At 44.9% G+C, this 21,128-nt stretch overlaps 1 protein-coding gene across 2 annotated transcripts in view; it reads right to left on the minus strand.

Moving 5' to 3' along the window:
* Window positions 1-9,605, minus strand: part of AKT3 (AKT serine/threonine kinase 3) — a 261,075-nt gene extending 251,470 nt beyond the window's left edge. Inside the window, exon 1 of one of the 2 annotated variants that reach the window (XM_058669410.1) lies at window positions 9,458-9,605. The gene's annotated coding sequence lies outside the window, so the exon portion shown is untranslated. Of the gene's footprint in view, window positions 1-609; window positions 746-9,457 lie in introns of those variants that run through there. The other variant, XM_058669411.1, reaches the window with a different exon arrangement.
* Window positions 9,606-21,128: the final 11,523 nt, after the last annotated feature.

The raw sequence follows: 21,128 nt of genomic DNA on the forward strand, positions 1-21,128 counted from the left end.
GCGTGGGGTGGGGGAGGGAGACCCCGGGGACGCCGGTGCATCCTCCCCTTCACCCCACCCCACGCGCGCAGACGGGGCGCGCGGCAGACGGCCCCCTCCCCCCCCACGCCAACCCAAACACCGAGCCCGGCCGCTCCAAGCGTTACATAACCTCGCCGCCACCCCGGGTCTAAGCGGCGCCCCCTCCCCACGCAGCGCGGCCCCACGGGGAGGGGCGAGGCAAGGAACGCGAGTTGCGCAGAGAACGCGAGGCTCCGGGCCGGGGCAGCCCAGACACACACGGTACCGCTAGGCCGGGAACACCCTCCCTCCAGGGCCCCCCGACCTCCCCCCCGGAAAGCGAGGGGGTCCCAGTGTCAGCGAGGCCGGGCATCCCCCGGCCTTCCCCCTCCCCGCCCCCCAGCCCCACACCCAGAGCCACCGGTGACCCAGCCCCCGCCCACGCCCCCGGCGCGGTGACAAGCCAGACGCCCCCGCCTCACCCCACCTCGCGCCGCCACCCCCCCCCCAGCCCAAGGGAGGCAGGAGGGAGGAGGACCCGGGCCCGGGGCCCGGAGGGAGTGCAGGCTAGGCGGGGAGGGGGCGAAAGTAGGGGGCGGTGGCTGTTACCTGCAAAGGCGGCGGCGGCGGCCCCGCAGCTGCTCGGGCGGCGGCGGAGGATGGAGTTGGGGGGCGGGGGGAGGAGAGGGGGCGACTCGGGGGTCCCCCCTCCCTCCTCCTCCCCTCCTGTCCTCCCCCCACCCCACAGAGCCTCTGGGCCCCTGGAGCCCGGCGCGGCCCGCGGGAGGGCAGACGAAGGGCTGCAGGGGAGGGAGGGAGGGAGCCGGCCGGGCCGGGCCGCGGAGCTGGAGCGGGAGGCGGCGGCAGCGGCGGGAGGGGAAGGGCGGAGGGAGGGCGGCGGTGGCGGGGTAAGGAGGCGGAGATTCTACATGGGAATCGGATAGCGGCTACAAATTCAATTCATCACCAGAAAACACCGCTCGGGCGGGGGCCTGATCTCGCCGGCGGGGCGGCCGCGGGCGGAGGCTCCGGGCGGCCGGCGCGGGGCGGGGGTCTGCGGCCTCCTTTGGCGGGCCGCGCCTCACCCGAGAGACCCCGCCGCTGCCTCCCCGCCCCCTCCTTCCTCCCTCTTGGGGCCGCCGCCGCTTGGTTCTCTCCGCCGCCGCCGCCGCCGCCGCCGCCGCGGGGCTTGTTGTTGACTTTGAGGAAAACTCCTGACGTCAGGGGCTGGCTCTCGGCGACTGGCGGGAGCGGCTTCCCCGCGTCCCCGGCCCTACCCGCCGCCTCAGCTTCCCTCCCAGCCGGGCTCAGGTCCTCAGGCTTCCCCGCGCCCCCCAAACCCGCGGCGCCCGGTGCCCCCTCTCCTCTCGCGAGAACATCCCCCCCAGCCAGCCAGAGCCGGGAGCGGGGGCAGCCGTTCCCGGGCGGGAAGTTCTGGGTTTCCCCCGCGCCCCGCGTGGCCCTTGGCGGACACCCGCGGCCAGCAGCGATGGCTGCCCTCCCGGCGGCTTCCTCCACGTACCCACCCGCCCTCGCTGCAGACCCCCGCGCGGCCCTGCTCCTCTCGGAGTTCACACAGAGCTTAAGGGCCCGCACCTGGAAGCCCCCGAGGTGGGCGGTGCCCAGTGACTAGGAAACCCCTGCGGCAGGGAACGGGTCGGGGAAAACGCCGCACCCCCTGCCCTGAGGGGAAGAGGGCTCCGGGTCATTCGCTAAACTAGTCCCGCCCAAAAACACCTCTCCAGAGAGGCTTCCCAGCACACACAGATGCGCGCGCGCTGCTTCTTCACATGCTGTACAGGTTGCGGTGGAATTGCAATGCATGCTTAAAATCACGCCCCTTTGGGAGGATATTAGTTTCCATTGACTTTTGGGCAGCCATGATGTATTAACCATTCTCAGTGAGGCTCCCAGACAGCATTTCTTCTAAAGCTCAAGGCTTCTGAAAATATTTACAATCGACTTTTTTGCCAAATATATATATATATATATGAAATATCCTTTACCATCCATCACACTGCAGAAAGTTTACTTTTTTGTGAGAGCATGTTTTATTGCTTCTAGAAACATCGGGCCAACACTAGTAGTATTGTGCCACGTGGCTCCAGCCTTCTTGATAGACCAGTTAGTTGCTCCCACTGTAAGGTTCTTGCTCATACTTTTGGCTGCTTTGCGTAGAAAAGTTCCTCCTCCTGATGTACACAAACTCCTTTGCATTTCCGTGGCGTACCACCGCCTAAATCCGTGGTGAAAGTCATTCTGTATGCCCTGGTATTGATACAGCAATTTCTCTGCGTCCATGTAGGTCCCTGTCTTTTCTCTCAGAAAATGCGCGTTAATAGGACACCTAGTAAGGAGAGTCTAAGTTCAGTTTCCCACATTTGCAGGGGACACCTTTTCCTTGACCTATCTAGTACACAATTTGCCATATTAGGTTATAAAGTTCAGCCACGAGTTAAAGATTTCTGTTGTTGCTTCCCTTTTTTTCCAACATGGCAAGAGCTGATTAATAAACATAGATGGTGCCCTGATTATATTAATTTTATCTATATAGAAAATGCACATAATTTGTTTCTTCGGACTTGTAAAATTAACAATTGGTGAAATGACTTGACTACAAGTCTCTTGCTGAAAAACACAAATGAATCCAACTTTGGTTCCACAGTATCCCAACCAATGTCTTATTTTATTTTACTTGTTTTTTAATTGGAAAGGTAGATTTACAAAGAGAAGGAGAGAGAAAAAGATCTTTCATCCCCTGATATGTGCTCCCCGGACGGTGACCATGGCCAGAGCTGAGCCATTCTGGAGCCAGGAGCTTCTTCAGGTCTCCCATGCGGGTGCAGGGTCCCAAAGCTTTGGGCCATCTTCTGCATTCCCAAACCATGATCAGGAAGCTGGATGGGAAGTGACACAGCCGGGACATGAAACAGCACCCGTATATTGGATGCCAGCACCACAGGAAGAAGGATTAGCATGCTGCCAAGATACCAGCCCCCCATTTCTTATTTTTAAGAAAATAGTCCCTCTTATAAACACCAGTACTGCGAAGAGTGCTGAGCCCTTTTAAATGTTTAGTTGAGAGTTTCTGTGATATCCCAGATTATTAGAAATCTCTCAATGTGATTTTCATTTGTTTTCACTTTTAACACATATAATTAAATTTGTCATTCGAACCAGGCTGACTCAGAATATTTCTCCTAGTCTCATCAGACTGTATTAAGTCTTAACTGGATTAGATTTTAGGATCAATTATTATTAATTAGAACTCTGTATTGAAATACTATCAGATTTTCTTACACACAGTGATGGTACTGAATACAGGGTGCATGTTAGATCTCTCCCTGTCTTTTCCAGTTCTCACAGCCCCGCAGCATGGGATGCAACTAGCATATCCTCCCTTCCGCTGGTCCAAGAGAATGCCCTTGTTCTTGTTAAGCCAGATGTTCTGAACAAGTTTCTAGAGTAGATTTTGTGCATTGAAGGTACACGTTCCCTCTTCTTTGCACCCAGTAAGTGAATCAGATGCTGAGAATTGCTTCTTCACCATTCATCATTTCTTGTAAATCAACCAGAAGGGACAATTAGAATTTTAAGACATCAAATGTCTTAATTCATTCAGACTACCATAACAAACAACCCTGCTCTGGAGAGCTTAGTGCTAGAGGCTGAATCTTGAGACTGAGGCACTGGCTGAGGTGGTGTTGGTGAGAGCCCAGTTTCCTGGCTCAGAAGCGGAGCCTTCTGTGTCCCCACGATGTGGAAGGAGCGAGAAATCCTTCTTGAGCCTCTTTATATAAAGGGCCTAATTCCATTCTTGAGGGTTCTGTTCTGATGCTCCTCACCCTCAGCCTTGAATATCTTGGGCGTTAGGATTTCAACATCCAAATGTGGGGAGCACACACAGACCAGAACAGCAGGTCACAAAACGTTAAGTTGCTTTCTCTCTTACTAGAAAGGGTGTGTTGTCTTAAGACTGCATGTAGCACAAACTAGGCACAGAAAACATGAGTGTGGAATAAATCAGTGAATGAACAAACACATGCACAAATGAATGTGTGCAGTGTGCGCAGTTTCTACAGTGCTTTCTTCTTGGGATACACAGTGGCTTGTGGCAAAGGACGTGGTACACCTGAGCTCAGATCCTCTCTTTGCATATTTTGTGTCTTCTCAGCAACTTGCTTAATTTTTCTAAGCCTTAATTTTTCACTTGTGAAAGGGTGACTGCTAACTACTTCAACACCTTGCTATGCAAATTAAGCACTAATAAAATATTGCTGCCTAGAATCCAAGGAGTGGTCAGCAAGCTAAATTTCTTTACCACGAATGTGAATATATCTGTACTAATATGACACTAGCTACTACAGCAAACGGAAAAGAATAACTAGATTGACACTAAGTGATAGAAGTATATCTCTCATTCTTGTAAAGTTCTGAAATGACAGGCAAGTGTCCACTGAACACTGCTTCATGGTATCAACTCCCTTCCACGTTTAGAGCTCTGATACATTCAACATCAACAAAATCAGAGTAGCAGACAGGTGGAAAACATGAAGGACTGCCCAAGGAAAGGTGTACCTACATCACTCTGCTCACGCTGCACTGCTCAGAGCTCTCCCAAGCCACCTCCCCACCACGCACGCCACGGAATGGAGTCTAGATCAAGAAGCAAAAGTTTTGCATGGCTGGTTCCTGAAATTACCACCAGAAGTCTACAACTATAATTAGTGAATATACAAAATGATTAACAGTACAATTTCCAAAACGGTACAATTTCCAGAACAGCACAATGTAGAGGTACAAGCAATAGGCTAGGAATTGAATGTTTGTCATCCCCGCCCCCCGCCAAATTTATACCTAACCTCAGATGTAATGATATTAGGAGGTGAGACCTTAGAGAAGTAAGTCCCATGGGCAGAGACCCCAGGACTGGGATTAATGTCCCTATAACAAGAGATCTGGGCTTGCTTCCTCTTTCTCTCTGCTTTCCTCCGTGGGAAAATCCAAGAAAGATGGTCATCTCAACCCCGGAAGTGAGACCTCATCAAACACTGACTAAGCTCGCAACTTGATCTTGGATTTCCCAGCGTCTAGAACTGTGAGAAATACGTTTCTATTGGTTAAGCCATTCAGCCTGTAGTTTTGTATTCACAGCCCTAACTGACCAAGGCATAGAATAAGAGTCCATTGCACAGTAACTACCAGTACCAGCTGTGTTTCTCCATTCTTCAGATGTCTTTTTTTAAAAGCATAGACCAGGTACCTTCATAGACACCTGAAACTGATTTCCTTAAAGCCCTCTGAACATTTTCCTCTTATTTCATTGTCTTATTTTTTTTCCTGCTACATTCCTAGAATATGAATGAAATTTTTCTCATTCATAATCCCTCAGACAATCAAGTCTGTTAGCAGTTTGAGTCATCTTTCAACGGTATACTTCATATTTCAGGACAGTTGGCTTGCAGAAAGTTTCTGACCTCAATTAAATAACTGCTTATGGGGCAGCAAGCTAGAATTCATGTTCAAATTCCAAAGCAACAATATGCATAATTATCACTCCTGGCTAGATGGCAGAATCATGGTATGCAATAAAAATAATGCATACGTACTAGAATCCCAAAGTCTCATTTTAGCAGATAATTTTAACCTTCTAAGGTGAGAGGCATTTCTAATTGTTTCAGACTCTGCACTGCAGGGATTGCACCTTACACTGCAACAGCCAGCAGTGAAATCGAGTAGTAAACTTCACACTGCCCATGGGCCATCAGATTACCACTATTTCTTCCTTCACTGTCCTAAATAAATATAGTGGTCCATGAAAACAGACCCCAGAAAGTTTCAACATCCATTTAAAAATAACTTCTACTACAAATGAAAATAATTTGGACCATATGAATTCCATAATTTTATTTTTTTAAAGATTTATCTATTTTAATTGGAGAGTCAGATATACAGAGAGGAGAGACAGAGAGGAAGATCCCCAAGTGGTCACAATGGCTGGAGCTGAGCCAATCCGAAGCCAGGAGCCAGGAACCAGGAGCTTTTTCTGGGTCTCACACGCAGGTGCAGGGTCCCAAGGCTTTGGGCCATCCCCAAATGCTGTCCCAAGACACAAGCAGGGAGCTGGATGGGAATTGGGACCTTCCAGGATATGAACTGCTGCCTATATGGGATCCCAGCACATGCAAGATGGGAACTTTAACCACTAGGCTACTGCACCATGCCCAATTTTCCTTTTTTAAACCCAGTATAAATTCTCTCTAGTGTTCATCCTATATGATTTCATTACACAACACTGATTTGATTTTTTTTTAGGAGGAGGGAATCCAAATTTAGAATTTTTCTATTAATCTCTAGCTAGTAGACAGAACTATGACAACTTTAGTTTCAAACACTATCTCAATTCAGTCATTAGGTTTTAGCCAAAACTGTGAATTTAAGATTCAAGCCTTCTGAGGCTAAAAGCTTTCGGAGAATAACAGGCAGGCTCAGTTTCTCTCTTCTTACTCCATCCTGTCTTCCTCTCCCATCCCACAGATCAGTCTCTGAGCAATGGACAAAACAGCCCTTCCCCTGCTGGTACCATTGTCAATCAGCTCTGTAGTCTCCCAGCCTGTTACACAGAACTGACTGCAGGATGTGCAGAGCCCTGTGAAGGATGAAAGTGCCAGGTCCCTCATTGTAAAAGAGTTAAAGAATTCCAAGACAGTGACAACTGTAGTGAACCAAGTGCCTCACCCTGGTCACAACGTGTACCTGAAATTGCTGACACACACTTAAGTTGTGTGACTTCTGGGCTTCCCTAACTGCAATCCTGAAGATATGGGCCATGCACCTGTTCCTTCAGACTACACCTGATTAACTTCTCAGCATCTGTTTCCTCTGCCCCGTGGGAGGACCTGTCTGTCACAGTCCCCTCATCCTCTACCAGGTCTCCTGTGCAGGGCTCAAGACGGCTCCAAGCTCGTTCTTTCATTCTCACGCTTGGTTTGGCCACAGAGATGGTTGGGCAGTTGATTTCCCAGTTTCCTGAGTGGTATTCATACCTCATTCCACGGAATCCTCATCTGCCATATACAGAACACTGTAGATTGTCCACGTGGTGCTGTGGAAGTCCATGGAAACTGCCTGGATGAAAACCATCCCTCACTTGCTCCTCACTGGGAGTAATGAGCCCAGCTCTTCCTAATAAAAAGTTCCATCATCAAGTTTATGAGAAGTGAAATAAATTTATATTTGGGTACAAAAAAAGATGAAATGTACGTATACAAGGGAGCCTTCAAGAAGAATATAAAAACATTATGAAAAAAACTTTTTAAAGTATGCTCATAGCGTGCCTCCCGTTGGGGATCTGGGATGGGTGGGAGGTTGGGTGGGGCTTTTCCCTTTGTTTTTTTCCCTGACCCCAGATACAGGGTAAAATGATATTGCTGTGGAAACAATGGTATTACCCACTTTCACCCTGTAGCCCTTGACACTTTGTTCCCTAGTAAACTAAGTAAGATTATTAAAAAAAAAAAAGTATGCTCATACCATTAATCTTATTACAAATCTATCTAGAACTTTCTCCACTAGTGTATATTCCTAAAGTGAATGAAAGCATTTGAGTAATAAACTAGGTTTTAAACATGTTCCTTTATGATAAGGATTTAGCTTTAATTTCACATATTCTTTAATCTCATGGTTTCAGTTGAGAGAGACAGAAAAGAAACCAAATTCCCATCTACTACTTTCATTTTGGATAGCCACACTATGGCTAGAATGAGGTTGGGGCCAGGGCCAGGGGCAAAGAATGCAACTACGGTCTTCCAGTTGAGTGACAGGAACCCAATTACTTGAGCTGTCACTAGTGCGTCCCAGGTTCTGGATAGGTGGGAAGCTAGGGTCGGGAGTCAGGGCTGGAACCAGAAGTCACCACTCAGATATGGTACACAAGTATCTTATCTAGACTGAATACTAACTCCCTGAAACATCAGCTTCAAAATCCTATTGAAAAACATATTCTGAGCCCATCACAGTAGCCTGGTGGCTAAATTTTTGCCTTACATCCACAAGCATCCCATAAGGGGCCCCAGTTTATGTCCCTGCTGCTCCACTCCCCATTCAGCTCCCTGCTTGTGGCCTGGGAAAGCAGTCGAGGACGGCCCAAAGCCTTGGGACTGTGCCAGTATAGGAGACCCCAGAAGCAGCTCCTGAATTCTGATCAGCTCATCTCTGACCATTGCAGTCACGTGGAGAGTGAACCAGTGGACGAAAAATCTTTCTGTGCATCCTTCTCTCTGTATACCTGCCTTTCCAACAAAAATAATTTTTAAAAAATTTCAAAATGGAGTAGATAAATCAACCACCTCAGCTTTATGCTTGCAGCGGAAAACTGGACAAGGGGAAACCCTAAGATGGACTATGTCAATCAGTGGACTCTGCACCAGCCTCATCATACCTGGACTGTTGCTGATGATATGTTGGAGCTTCTAATTGATCGAGGTGATGCTCTGCTGGCTCTGCCTACAAACCTGAGAGGGCCTCCCTAAGAGGCCGTTGAACTTGAACTAGACAAGTGGGATGCTGGACTCTGCATGGTGTAAACTTTTAATTAGGGAATCTCAACGGAACTTGAGCTGTGGTTATGCATCAAGGTGAAGGAATTCATGATGGGGGAAGGGTTTGGGGTGAAGGGGGGGAATCCCAGTACCTATGAAATTGTGTCATGTAATACAATGTACTTAATGAATAAATGAATATTAAAAAAAAAAGATTTAAAAAAAAAATAAATAAAAAACAAAAAAATTTCAAAATTATAAAAACATTCTATTTTATGTGTTTTTATTTAGATTTGTGCTCAAATGCAAAAAATAATTATCAGCCATTAACAAATAAAATATATTTAGGTTAACAGGTGTTCAAGGAACAAAATTAATTAAAATAATATTTTCTCTCCATTTGTTTGTATTTCTGTTTGACAAATATGTGCCAACAAATTGCCTTTTTATACACTATTACCTGCATTAATATTAAATATTTTTAGGAACCCTTGTCCTTGTTTAATTTCCTCAATTTTTTCCTTAAGAAATTTAGAGTTGAGTGCTATAAGATTTTATCTTTTGAGGATCTCATGATACAGATGCCCTAAAATCAAAAACTGAAATATAAAATTACAGTTGGCACAAGAGCTGGTTTCTTGGACAAAGGCTATGAAGAGGCATGAGTCACCAATCAAATGAATTTTTTTTTGTATAAACAATGCAAGGCTCACTTGATTTCCCGTTATTGTTTGTAATTACCAAAGAGAAGTTGCCTTCCTTTGTTCTGAATCAAGACATTAAAACTCCATAAAGAGATTGAACTTTGGTGTCTCAACTCCTTAACTTTTTCTGCTCCAAACTGCTCACATTATGAATTTTGCACATACAAAGTTCAGAGAATCACAATTTACTAAACACATGTCATGCTTACCTACTTTCAGTGTCTTTCCACCTCTTATCTTTGGAAAAATCACTTCCCCGTAAACCATTGTCTTCCAGATATTTGAAAAAGTCTCCAAGTCACACGCCATGCAGAAATCTTACAAGCAAAAGCTTCTTAGGTAATCCATGAGGGAGAGGGTGTGAAGCCAAACCTCCAACGTGCGTCCTCTTCAGATTTCTTAGTGATGGCTTTGTCATTACCTATTTGTTCTCAAATAGTCAGTCAGGGTTTCATATTACTTATCCGCATATTGCCTAGACACATTATCTTCCCTGCCAAAATGTTCTAAGCCTCAAGTCACACAGCATGCAGTGTAACATTCACTTCAACTTAGTTCCGTACATACTGGTTGACTCAGTACAAGGTCAAGACACAGATGTGAGTACAACATGCAGCCTACTTGCAAGGTGCTGCATGTATACCAGAGACCAACATAAATGAGCCAACTGTGATGCCAATAAATGCTGTCATAGAGCATGAATGAAGGGATATGAGAATACAACAAAGGCAACAATTAACAGTGGGAGGGGAGGAAATGAGTCAGGTCATCCTAAAGAGAGGTTAATGGCATTGGAACTGAACACTAAAAGGAGGTCAGAAGTTGATCCCTCGGGGGAAAGAGGACATTCCAGGCAAGGAATAAAGTGCCCCAAAAAAGGCAGGAGAGCCACATCAGGATTCCAGGGAAGAAGATAAGCTCAGGAATGATCTGAGTGACTCCAAGACATTTGAGCTGGGCTTGAAAAAGGATTGGGAGGAGAAAGAGAAGAACATGAGTGCAAGAGCAGCAGAGAGAGAGAGAAACAAAGACTCTTCAGACCAATCTTGGAGGTATGACGCTGTGGTTAGAAAATAAATAGAGGGCTCGAGTGAAGAATAAAATATGCAGGCCAGAATTCCCTTTTGTCACTGGGAGGAGGTATGCATGTGTGTGTGCTTATGTGTGTGTACATGTGCTGTGCCTGTTATTGCTTATTTTGTACAAGGGAATCGTTGAGAGATAGCATTTTTAAGAGATAAAACAAGCCATTTTGACTAGAATGGGGTAGATGAGCTTATTTGTTAGAATGACTTTCAGTTTGCTTAAGTAATACACATAATAGATGACATTTAAATATATTTTAGGGCACAGCATCGTGGCCTAGTGGCTAAAGTCCTTGCCTTGATCGCATCGGGATCCCAAATAGGCACCGGTTCTAATCCCGGCAGCCCCACTTCCCATCCAGCACCCTGCTTGTGGCCTGGGAAAGCAGGAGAGGATAGCCCAAAGCTTTGGGACCCTACACCCATGGGAGATCTGGAAGAAGCTCCTGGATCCTGGCTTCGGATCGGCGCAGCACCGGCCGTTGTGGCCACTTGGGGAGTGAATCATCGGACGGAAGATCTTCCTCTCTGTCTCTCCCCCTCTCTGTATATCTGATTTTGCATTACAAATAAATAAATTTTTAAAAAATAGATATATTTTGATTCATTTACAGAGAAATTTACAGCAAGGAGAGACAGAGAGTGATCTATCTATTGATTTCCCTCCCAAATGGCCACAACAGATAGGGTCTCCCATGTGTATGCATGGGCCCAAGGAGTTGGGCCATCCCCCACTTCTCAGATTATAAGCACCTCCCAGACTATAAGCAGGGAGCTGGATTGGAAAGGGAGAGGCTGGGACACAAACCAGTGTTCATTTAGGATGCTTGAAGAGGTGGAAGATTAGCCTGATACGCCACCGCGTCGGACCCTAAAGATTTATTTTATGTATTTGAATAACAGAGTTACATAGAGGCAGAAACAGAGAGAGAGGTGAGGGAAGAGGTTATTTTCTATCCACTAGTTCCCTCAGATGGCTGCAGTGGCTGGAGTTGGGCGAAGCCAAGTTAAGAGCCAAGAGCTTCATCCAGGTCTCCCGGCTGAGTCCAGGGACCAAAGCTTTTAACCCATCTTCTGTTGCTTTCCCAGACCATTAGCAAGGAGCTGAATTGGCAGTGGGGTGGCCAGGACTCCATAAGAGGTGCCAGCACAGAAGTGGCTTAACCCATTATGCTCCACCACTGGCCCTGAATGCTTACTCTTTACATAGCTGCGCCCTCTCCCCAAATTTGACAGATTTGATTTCAGAGGAATCCAGAGATCTGGAAATCTGTAGGTCTGACAAGACTTGATCTAAAATACAGGTCTGCATCAGAGCATGGAGTCCATGGCTTGGAGGCACAGTGTGATATAAAACACAGCCAGTGGTGGGGGTCGGCAGGTTATGCCGTTGGTTGCAATAGCTTCACCCTGGCCCAATGCTGCCTGCTACAGCCATCTGGGGAGAGAACCACTGGGTAAAAGATCTCTCTCTCTCTCTCTCTCCCTGTTCCTACCATTCTACCTTTTAAATAAAGAAATTTTTAAAAGATTTCTTTATCTCTATTGGAAAGGCAGATATACAGAGAGGAGGATATACAGATATGTGGAGAGGAGGAGAGATCTTCCATCTACTAGTTCACTCCCCAAGCGACGCCAATGGCCAGAGCTGAGCCAATCCGAAGACAGGAGCCAGGAGCTTCTTCTGGGTCTCCCATGTGGGTGCTGGGTCCCAAGGCTTTGGGCCATCCTCAATTGCTTTCCCAGGGCACAAGCAGGAAGTTGGATGAGAAGCAGGTCCATTGGGACACGAACCGGCACCCATATGGGATCCTAGCACATGCAAGGTGAGGCCTTTAGCCCAAATAAAATTTTTTTTAGAAAGTGAGCCTGGGGAAGCACTTGCATTGGAGAACAGAAGGAGGTGAAAGAGGAAAACAACCAGATGAGTAAGAAGAGAGCAGAAGGAATTGTGAAAGCCACACTGAAAGATAAACTTCAAAGGGGGCAATGTTCAGGAGCCGGGATTGTACAGAGTCAAGTCAAAAGTCAGATCTAATCAATGCCTACTAAACTTCATGATTTGTTCCCATGGCTGAAGTGGTTTCACCGTTTCATGAAGTTGGATGCTTCATTGAATTGAGTTAAGGAGAAAATAGCAAATTGAGAGGATGAGGGGAGATGGCAGGAGGAGCTGACATTTATCAGAACTTTGCAGGAGCTAAGTTCCATGCTGGCACTAGAAGTGAGACAGGACACTACAAGAGGCCAGAGACTTCCAACAGTTCAACGTATGTTCTGTGGACTTGAAGATGATTCAAACACAATATGCACTCAGCAGAAGCCGCACTTGGAATTGTGAATTTGGATCTTTGCCCAGGTTAGTAAGATGTGATACGTTCCTGTCTCGTGATGCTGAGCAGCAGCAGTGAACACAGCTCCCAGACAGCCGTGTGATAACCAGGTGAAACAACTGGTGCTCAACAGGGTCATCTGTAGCTCAAGGCATAATGTTCGGGAGGTTAGATGTATTAAATGCATTCTCAACTTCATGATAGGTTTATAAGAACATAACTAACTGCACCATATGTTGAGGAGCACCTGTCTTTTGTAAATGTCACTGTTGTTGTCTGGTTTCTGATTCCCTATAGCCCTTCTCCTAGCCACTCAGTGAAGCAGAAGATCCTCCAGAAACAGGTGACTTTAGGGGGGTGAAAAAAGAAGCCCTTTCCTGACCCTTGGTTTTATTTATTTATTTATTTTTCTTCTTTTTAATTTTTATTTTGACTTTTAAATTATGTGGTACAATTTCTCCCCCCAAACTCCCACCCCCAACAGATTTTCCCCATTTTACAATGGTGTAGTCCTTCAAAAGGAATCATAATTCCATCAGTCTCTGATTTAAGTGTACCCTGACATTGTATCCTGACCCTTGGTTTTAAAAGCCTAGCCCCAGGGGGACTCTCACCTGTGTGCCAGGGAGAGCAGGTACTTCTGTGAGGACAAGGTTTCTTACACACTGTACACTGCCACTGTTGAAAAGATTCTCAGGTTAGTAGGAGGAAGAGACTCCAGGAGTAGCTGTGTGGGACTTCAGGGACTCTTGTCAGTCCGTGCCCTGCCCATGCAGCCAGCACCAGTTGGAAAGTAAGTCAACAACACGACAGCCTCCAGGATCCAAAAGAAGAGGGAAGGGCCAGACATCCAGACTCCATAGGGTCTCCTGCAGCCCAGTGTGAATGGGGAGACACTCACTGCTACCTGTGGGATCACAGTTTCTGAGTTTGCTTTAGGAAGATTCATGAGATTTCCTATGTTTTACCATGGAACAAGCTCAGCATTACAGTTCCAGCAGACCAGCAAATGGAAATGGAGGGATTGATCAGCCGTGTGACTTTAAAGAACTAAAAAACAAACGGCAGTCAAATACTTCAGAAAGCAGCATTGTTCCAGGACAAGCAGGGCCAATAGCCCTCTCCCTTTACATGAATCATCCCCTTATAAACCATTCACCCAACCATTCCTCTCCCAAAGTTCATCACAGCCCCAAGCAGAAAGCATGTTTCAATCACCCTGCAAACTGCAGGCTCAAAATAAAATGAAAGGGCCCAGCTCCATGACCTAGTGGCTAAAAAACTTGCCCTCTGTCTGCTGGCATTCCATATGGAAGTTGGTTCATGTCCCGAAAGCTCCACTTCCCTTCCAGCTCCCTGCTTGTGGCCTGGGAAAGCAGTCAAGGATGGCCCAAAGCTTTGGGACCCTGCACCTGTGTGGGAGACCTGGAAGAAGCTCCTGCCTCCTGGCTTCAGGTTGACTCAGCTTTGTCTGTTGCAGCCACTTGGGGCGTGAACCAGAGGCCGGAAGATCTTTCTGTATTTCTGTATATCTGCCTTTCTAATAAAATAATAATAATAATTTGTAAATAAATAAAAAGAAAGTTGAGTTCTAGCATTAAATTTACAGTTCTATCACTGTTAAGTTCAAAAATTTAATTCAAGCCCATTGAATCTATCCCATTAAAAAAAAAGTTTTTATTATTGGAAAGGCAAAGTAACAGAGAAAGAGAAGGGAGGAGAGAGAGAGAGCTTCCATTCCCTGGTTCATTCCCGAGATGGCCACAAAATGTAGGACTGGGTCAGGCTAAAGCTGGGAATACGAGTTCAGGAGCCCAAGCCCACTTGCTTATTGGCCTTATGCACATTCTCCAAACCAGCAGAGCTGTTAAATTTCCCCATATCCATTTTTGTATTGAATTTCTCAATTGGGATCTATATTCATGGGGGGGAGAGGACAGTTATTGCATTTTTGGAATGGGAAGAAACATTTAATGTTTAGGTAAGGTAACATTTAAAGGCAAATAAAGACAACCAAGTAATGTGAAAAGTGTACATGATATTAAGTATAAATCAAGCAAAATGGTAGTAGTCCCAAACTTAGAAAATGTCCATCAACTCTATTCTCATGGGCAAAGCAGTGAGCCTGAGGAGTGCATCACCAGCAGAACCTACCCAGGCACCAAGTCATTAGCTTTAAATAATTGTTCTTTTATTCTCCCAATTTTGGGCTCAAGTCAAAAAATTCATAAAGAACCAAAAGCATGGGCTCTGTTACAAAGATCTGCACCAGCTCTTTTTCCCCTCTAAAATCAGTTTTGCCGTTAACTTAATTACATTTTATTACCAAAAGATAAGTATGCTAAATGAATCCACATATCAAAACATCTATTAAAGGCTTGCAGAAGTGATGGTAAGGAAGACACACTTTTATGAATTCTTATTTTAAAATTACTTTAATTCAACCTCATTTTACTCAAAATTACCACTGGAGACAGTTTTCCGGGCCTAGTCCAAGTTAAGGATGGCTCTGAAATTTTTCTATAGCAAAAGGTGAATTAAGACGATTTGTCTAGAAAACAAACAAGATTCAGAAAATTCTCCATTTTGCATCACTGCAGTGCTTCAAGTTGCTTCCTTTGACAGATTTCCTGTTTGATAGAATTCTGCTTCTGGCACCAAATTCTCGCTATTTCATAAGCTAATCGGAAGGAAGACAATTCCAAGATTTTGGAAACGTGCAACTGCGCATCTCTCTAAAACAGGGACACATTCCGCATGTTGGGTTATTAGGCAATTTCATCGTTGTTTGAGCATTCTAGAGAAGTACTTACATCAGCTGGGATAGCCAAGCTGTCAGCGGATGCTGTCTTCTCAGTCCACCATGGTGTATGCAGTCCACCACGGACTCGAACCTTGTGTGCAACGTAGCTGTGTTTAGCCTGCATTCCTCTGTTGGACACAGTGAGAATTTCTAAGCTACCATGAAGTATTGATAGAATGAATCCATGTACCATTCATTGCTGACCAGTCAATGCTCATCAAAATATGCTATTTTACTAGTTCCCTCCAAATCATGTAGCATTCATACATAAATGGAGGTTACACGATTTTCATGTTTTACCTTTTTGAGTTAAGAGGCTGGGGTACAGGAATCAGGGATACGGGGCCTTGAGCTGCTCCATCCTACTACAATAGTCTCTGATGGGTCTGATGTGTCTGAGAGGAAGGGTGTCTAAGACAGCAGGATAGCTGTGTTCTCAGAAGTGATGATGGCTTTGCACAGAGCCATCGGCTTGTACCTGGGCCCCTTGTGATCAATGACACTCCATTTGGAGACGGCTGACTGGGGTTAATGGTGCAATCTGTGGCTTTGGAACAGAATTCTTCTCTATGTGAAACTAATTGGCCCATATGGGGATTAAACTGGTAACAGCGTCCTCATTTGTCAGCCCATCCACTCGGTGTTTGACTCTGGGTATCTTTGAGGACTGTCCCGGATTCGGTGTACTTTCAAATCACAAGACCATGACTTCCTAAAGACGTAGAGGTGACATTTTAAGCATACAAATTATTTATCAACTCGAATCCCTGGGAGAAAAATCATTATCAATTAGATAATAATTATTCCATTGCTAATTATTCTTAAACGAATGTCCCCATGCCGTGAGAAACAACAGGAGGCAAGTCTGTTTCCCATTAAGCACTTTCTTCCACTGTGTACTCCAGAATTATTTCCAGAATTGTCAAGGCATGGCTTCAGGTCTCAGTGCCTGACTGCCCAAGCCTTGCTCAGACTGCCAGCCCACCCACAGTCGGCTCTATCCCAAAAGAATTGACTTAAAACTCAGACCAGAACTTCTCTCCCTCACTGGATCTTTCTTGGTTTCTATGTTCACCAGAAGCTTGGGGTGCTTCTTGTATTCTGTTTGCTGGATCCGGGTGATAGCTACGTGAGTGTTTACTTACGATTTAGTGGTCAGTTGACCTAGATGTGTATTTTATGAACTTCCTCAGAAATATCCTTTTTCTCAGAATATTTTGCAAACCCATTTATAATCATCATATTAATGTCCTGATCTTGAAGGGGAAAAAGCACAGTTTGACACAAAAGAGTAACTCTGGGGCCAGCTGAACTGGTTAATCCTCCACTACAAGCAACAGGATCCCATATGAACGCTGGCTCGTGTCCTGGCTGCTCTACTTCCCAACCAACTTCCCATCCAGCTCCCTGTTTATGGCCTGGGAAAGCAGCAGAGGATGACCCAAAGCCTTGGGGCCTTGTACCTGTGTGGGAGACCTGAAAGAAACACCTGTTTCCTGGCTTTGGATCAGCAATGGCTGTTGCAGCCTTTTGGGGAGTAAACCAGTGGATGAAAGATTTTTCTCTCTGTCTCTCCTCTCTGTAAATGTGATCTGCCTTTCAAAATAAATAAATAAATCTTAAAAAAAAAAAAAAAAAACCTTTTTTCCCCCAAGAAAGGGTTTTCAAGTAAGTTGTTCCAGCAGTTACAAAAATGGGAAGCATTCCCCACAAACACAGGTACATTCCAATGAAAGTGAGGAATATCAGAAAAGCATTTGCTGAACCTTAACAAATAGAGAAAAATGATTTGCACTGGACTTAACAGAAGGATTTTTAGTTTGGCTTGATGGGGTAAGGCTTTTCACTAGCTACTAAAATAAGTAAAATTGGAATTAAACATCAAAACTGTGATGTCTACCTAGGTTAACATTACATTGTTTTCTTGCCTTTATAAGATCTGATGTAAACAATTGCCTTGGATCAATACATGTATGGGATGCATACTTCGTAAGTGCTAATTTGCAGGAAAGCACACTCAGCCCAGCTGTCATACTAGCTGATTTTGTGTGTCAGTTTGACTGGGTTACAGGATGCCCAGATATCTGGTTACATATCACTTTGAGAGTGCCTCACAGGGTGTTTCTGGAAGAAATTAGCATGTGAATCAGGAGACCAAGCAAAGCACATGAGTATCATCCAATCTGCTGAAGGCCTGAGTGAAATAGCAAGGTGAGGAAAAGCAGGATCTGCCTGCTCATTGCCTAATTGTGTGCACTTGAACAGCCTGCCCTTTGTGGGCACTGGAAGGACCAATGCCTGGGGCTCTCAGCTCTCAGACCTTCGAACTGCTGCCTGGCCCTCTGGAGTCCCCAGGAAGCAGAAGGCATAAACTTCCATAATTAAATGAACCAATCCTTTAGGAAAGAAGGGTTTATTCACTTTCAGTGTGAAGGATACTATATTTGCATGACAGAGAAAATGAAGAAGAGAGGACTAATATGTGTGAAATGAAAAATATACACATAATTTTCTATTTAGTTCTGTGTTGATTTTGTAGTTTGTTTTTTTAAGATTGAAAAGTAAACTGTGCAAAAGTACAGGGAATATATATATATAATTGGTCAGGTTTTTATGTATATATAAAATATATATATTATAATATATAAATATTATATAAATATATAATATAGATATATAATATATATATAAAAACCTGACCAATAATTTTTAATCAAACACCCATATAACTGCCTCGCAGGTCCAGCCAACAGAAACTAAACAACACCCCAGAGTCCACTGTAGTCTCCCCATGTAGTTTCTCTTCCTCAAGGGTAATAATACCACTCTTCTGGGCTAATCATTTATCTGAATTTCATTATGGTGTTTCCTTCAGAATATTAGATCACAAATAATTAAAGTTTTGTTTTTCTTTCTCCTTTTTCTCAATGCCACGTATTTAAAATCTATCCATGAAGAAGACATTTGGCACAGTGGTCAGAACGCTACCTGTGATGCCTGCATCCCATGTCAGAGTCCCACTTCTGTTTCTGACCCAATTTCCTGTATCTGTATACCCCTGGAGGAAGCTGATGATGACTGAAGACCCTGACTCCTTGTCACCCACATGGGAGATCGGGAGGACTTGAACTGGCACCTAAATCGAGATGGCAACATTGCAGGCAGCAGCTTCAGGCCTCTTGCATAGACAGATTTCGAACTTATCTCATAATTCCATTTTTCCCACGAACTGCTTTAAAAACATTTATATGAATTACCATTACTGTTTTTTTGAACGGCAGAGAGACACACATAGTATGACATGAGACAGAGATCACCCCTCTGCTGTTCACTCCCTAGTTCCCCAATGGTTGCCACAGATGGGAGGAGGGAGGAGCTTCCTTTGAACTCTGACCTCAGACTGGAACCCGGAAAGGACAGCAGAAATCCAGCATGCCCCTGAGGCAATAGATCCACTGCTGCACCAAAGACAGACACAAGCCAATATTCCTCGCCTAATAAGGGCCAAAGTGACACCCGCTTCAGCTTCCAAGTCGAGAGGTGTTTAAAACCCCCTGCATGATTCTTTCCTCGCCTTTCTGTCCTTTTGCAGCTCCCCTTCTTCACGTCTGTCTTTCCACTGCACGAGAGAGAAAGGCCAGTGGACAGAATTTCTTTGAATAAAGGCCATCTATATCCTGGTCTATACTCAGCTGATATGTTCCTTCACGGGTGGTCGGCAAATCTAACACCAACAACTAGGCTGGACCTGGCTGAAGCCAGGAGCTGGGGTGCTCCTTCAGGTCTCCCACATGTGGCAGAGTCACCTCCACTTGTGCCCCGATCTGCTGCCTCCCAGGACATGCACTGGTAGGACACTGACACTGGTTACAGAGTTGGGAACTCTTGTACATGGGTACTTCAATATGGACATTGAATATCTATATAAATTCATTTTTATTATAAAGGCTAATTTTAGAGAGAACGGGTCTTCCATCTGCTGGTTCATTGCCCAAATGGCCATAATGGCCAGGGCTCAACTGATCCAAAGACAGGAGCCAGGAGCTTCTTCTGGGACTCCCATTTGGGTAGCAGCATCCCAAGGCTTTGGGCCATCCTCCATTGCTTTCCTAGGCCATAAGCTTGGAGGTGGGGCAGCCAGGACACAAACCAGTGCTCATATGGGATGCTGGCACAACAGACTAGAGGATTAGCCTGCTCTGTCACTGTGCCAGCCCCTGCACCTATATTTGAAACTCTGGGTTATTTTCTTTTTCTGTATAGGGATTATAAGATGCCTGTGTTGCACTGTTTTGTTTCTTGTCATTACCATACAGTATTCCATTGTATGTATATGTCACTTTTTAAAATAAACCCCCTTTCATTGTGGTTGTCATTTAGATCATGTTCACTTCGATACTATTATACATAATGCAATGACTGTTCTTATATGTCAGTAAGCACACATATGAATTCATTTCTTTTGGGTAAACACCCAAGAATGGAAACATTGGGTCATAGGTATTGACTTGCTCAATTTGGCTGCCAAATGCCTTCCTTTGTGTGGAAACCCACCTTCGCTGGAAACAAGAGCTTGTGTTATTACTTTGTATTTCATAGCAGAATTTTTCTCTTTCAAGTTGATTGACAATTCTTACTTGGAAATTTATTCAGTACTTCAACATAAATGTTAAGCTTCAAATTTGTTTTGAGTACAGTACTGTGCAGCACATATGCATATGCATATTTATGAGCTTAACAATTTACAGATAAATTGTTATATTTGTCTTATTAATGAGTATTATTTTGCCTTATTTTGCCATTTTACAAGGAACTCCTTTTCCAGTAATCCACCTCCATTCGTGTAAAGATAAAATGCTAATTATATAATATTTTGATTTTTAATTCTTTTTTTAAAGACCTTATTCTATTTATTTGAAAGATAGTTACAGAGAGAGAAGAGGCACAGAGAAAGGTCTTCCATCCACTGGTTCACTCCTCAAGTGGCTGCAGTGGCCAGGGATGGGCAAGATAAAAACTGGGAGCCATAAACTTCTTCCAGTTCTCCCACATGGACGCAGGGGCCCAGGCAGTTGAATCATCTGCTGCTTTTACAGGCCCATTAGAAGGGAGCTGGATTGGAGGTGGAGCTGCTGGACTCAAACCAGCACCCATAAGGGATGTCCTTGGCCATCAGTTCTTATTTCTTATATGTTGAATTACAAGACTTAACACTAGTAGTATCATCTCCCACCCTTCATTCTAGCTCCACTTTCATAGCTCTACAGGGCAGGCTGGATTATACCACTTTCCTGGGTAGATTGCAGACAAAAGATCAGACCTTTTTTGCTTCCCTTTCTCCCCCACCATAAGTCAATTCTTCTCAATAAATATACTTGGCTATGGAATGATTATGTCAAATAGTGGTTAGTGTGCCACTTGTAACACTAGCAAGTGCAAACTAGAGTACCTGGATTTGAGTCCCACCTCTACCTTCAATTCCAGCTTCCTGCTAACACACATCCAAGAGACAACAGGTGATGATTCAAGAAATTGAATTTCTGCTACTCACATTGAAGACCTGGCTTGTGTTGCAGAGTGCTAGCTTCAACTGGACCCAGACCCAACTGTTCCATCATTTGGGGAGTGAAGCAGTGAATGGAAGCTGTCTGCCTCTAAAATAA

This window comes from Ochotona princeps, chromosome 10 (assembly GCF_030435755.1).
Source record: "Ochotona princeps isolate mOchPri1 chromosome 10, mOchPri1.hap1, whole genome shotgun sequence".
Taxonomy (NCBI): domain Eukaryota; kingdom Metazoa; phylum Chordata; class Mammalia; order Lagomorpha; family Ochotonidae; genus Ochotona; species Ochotona princeps.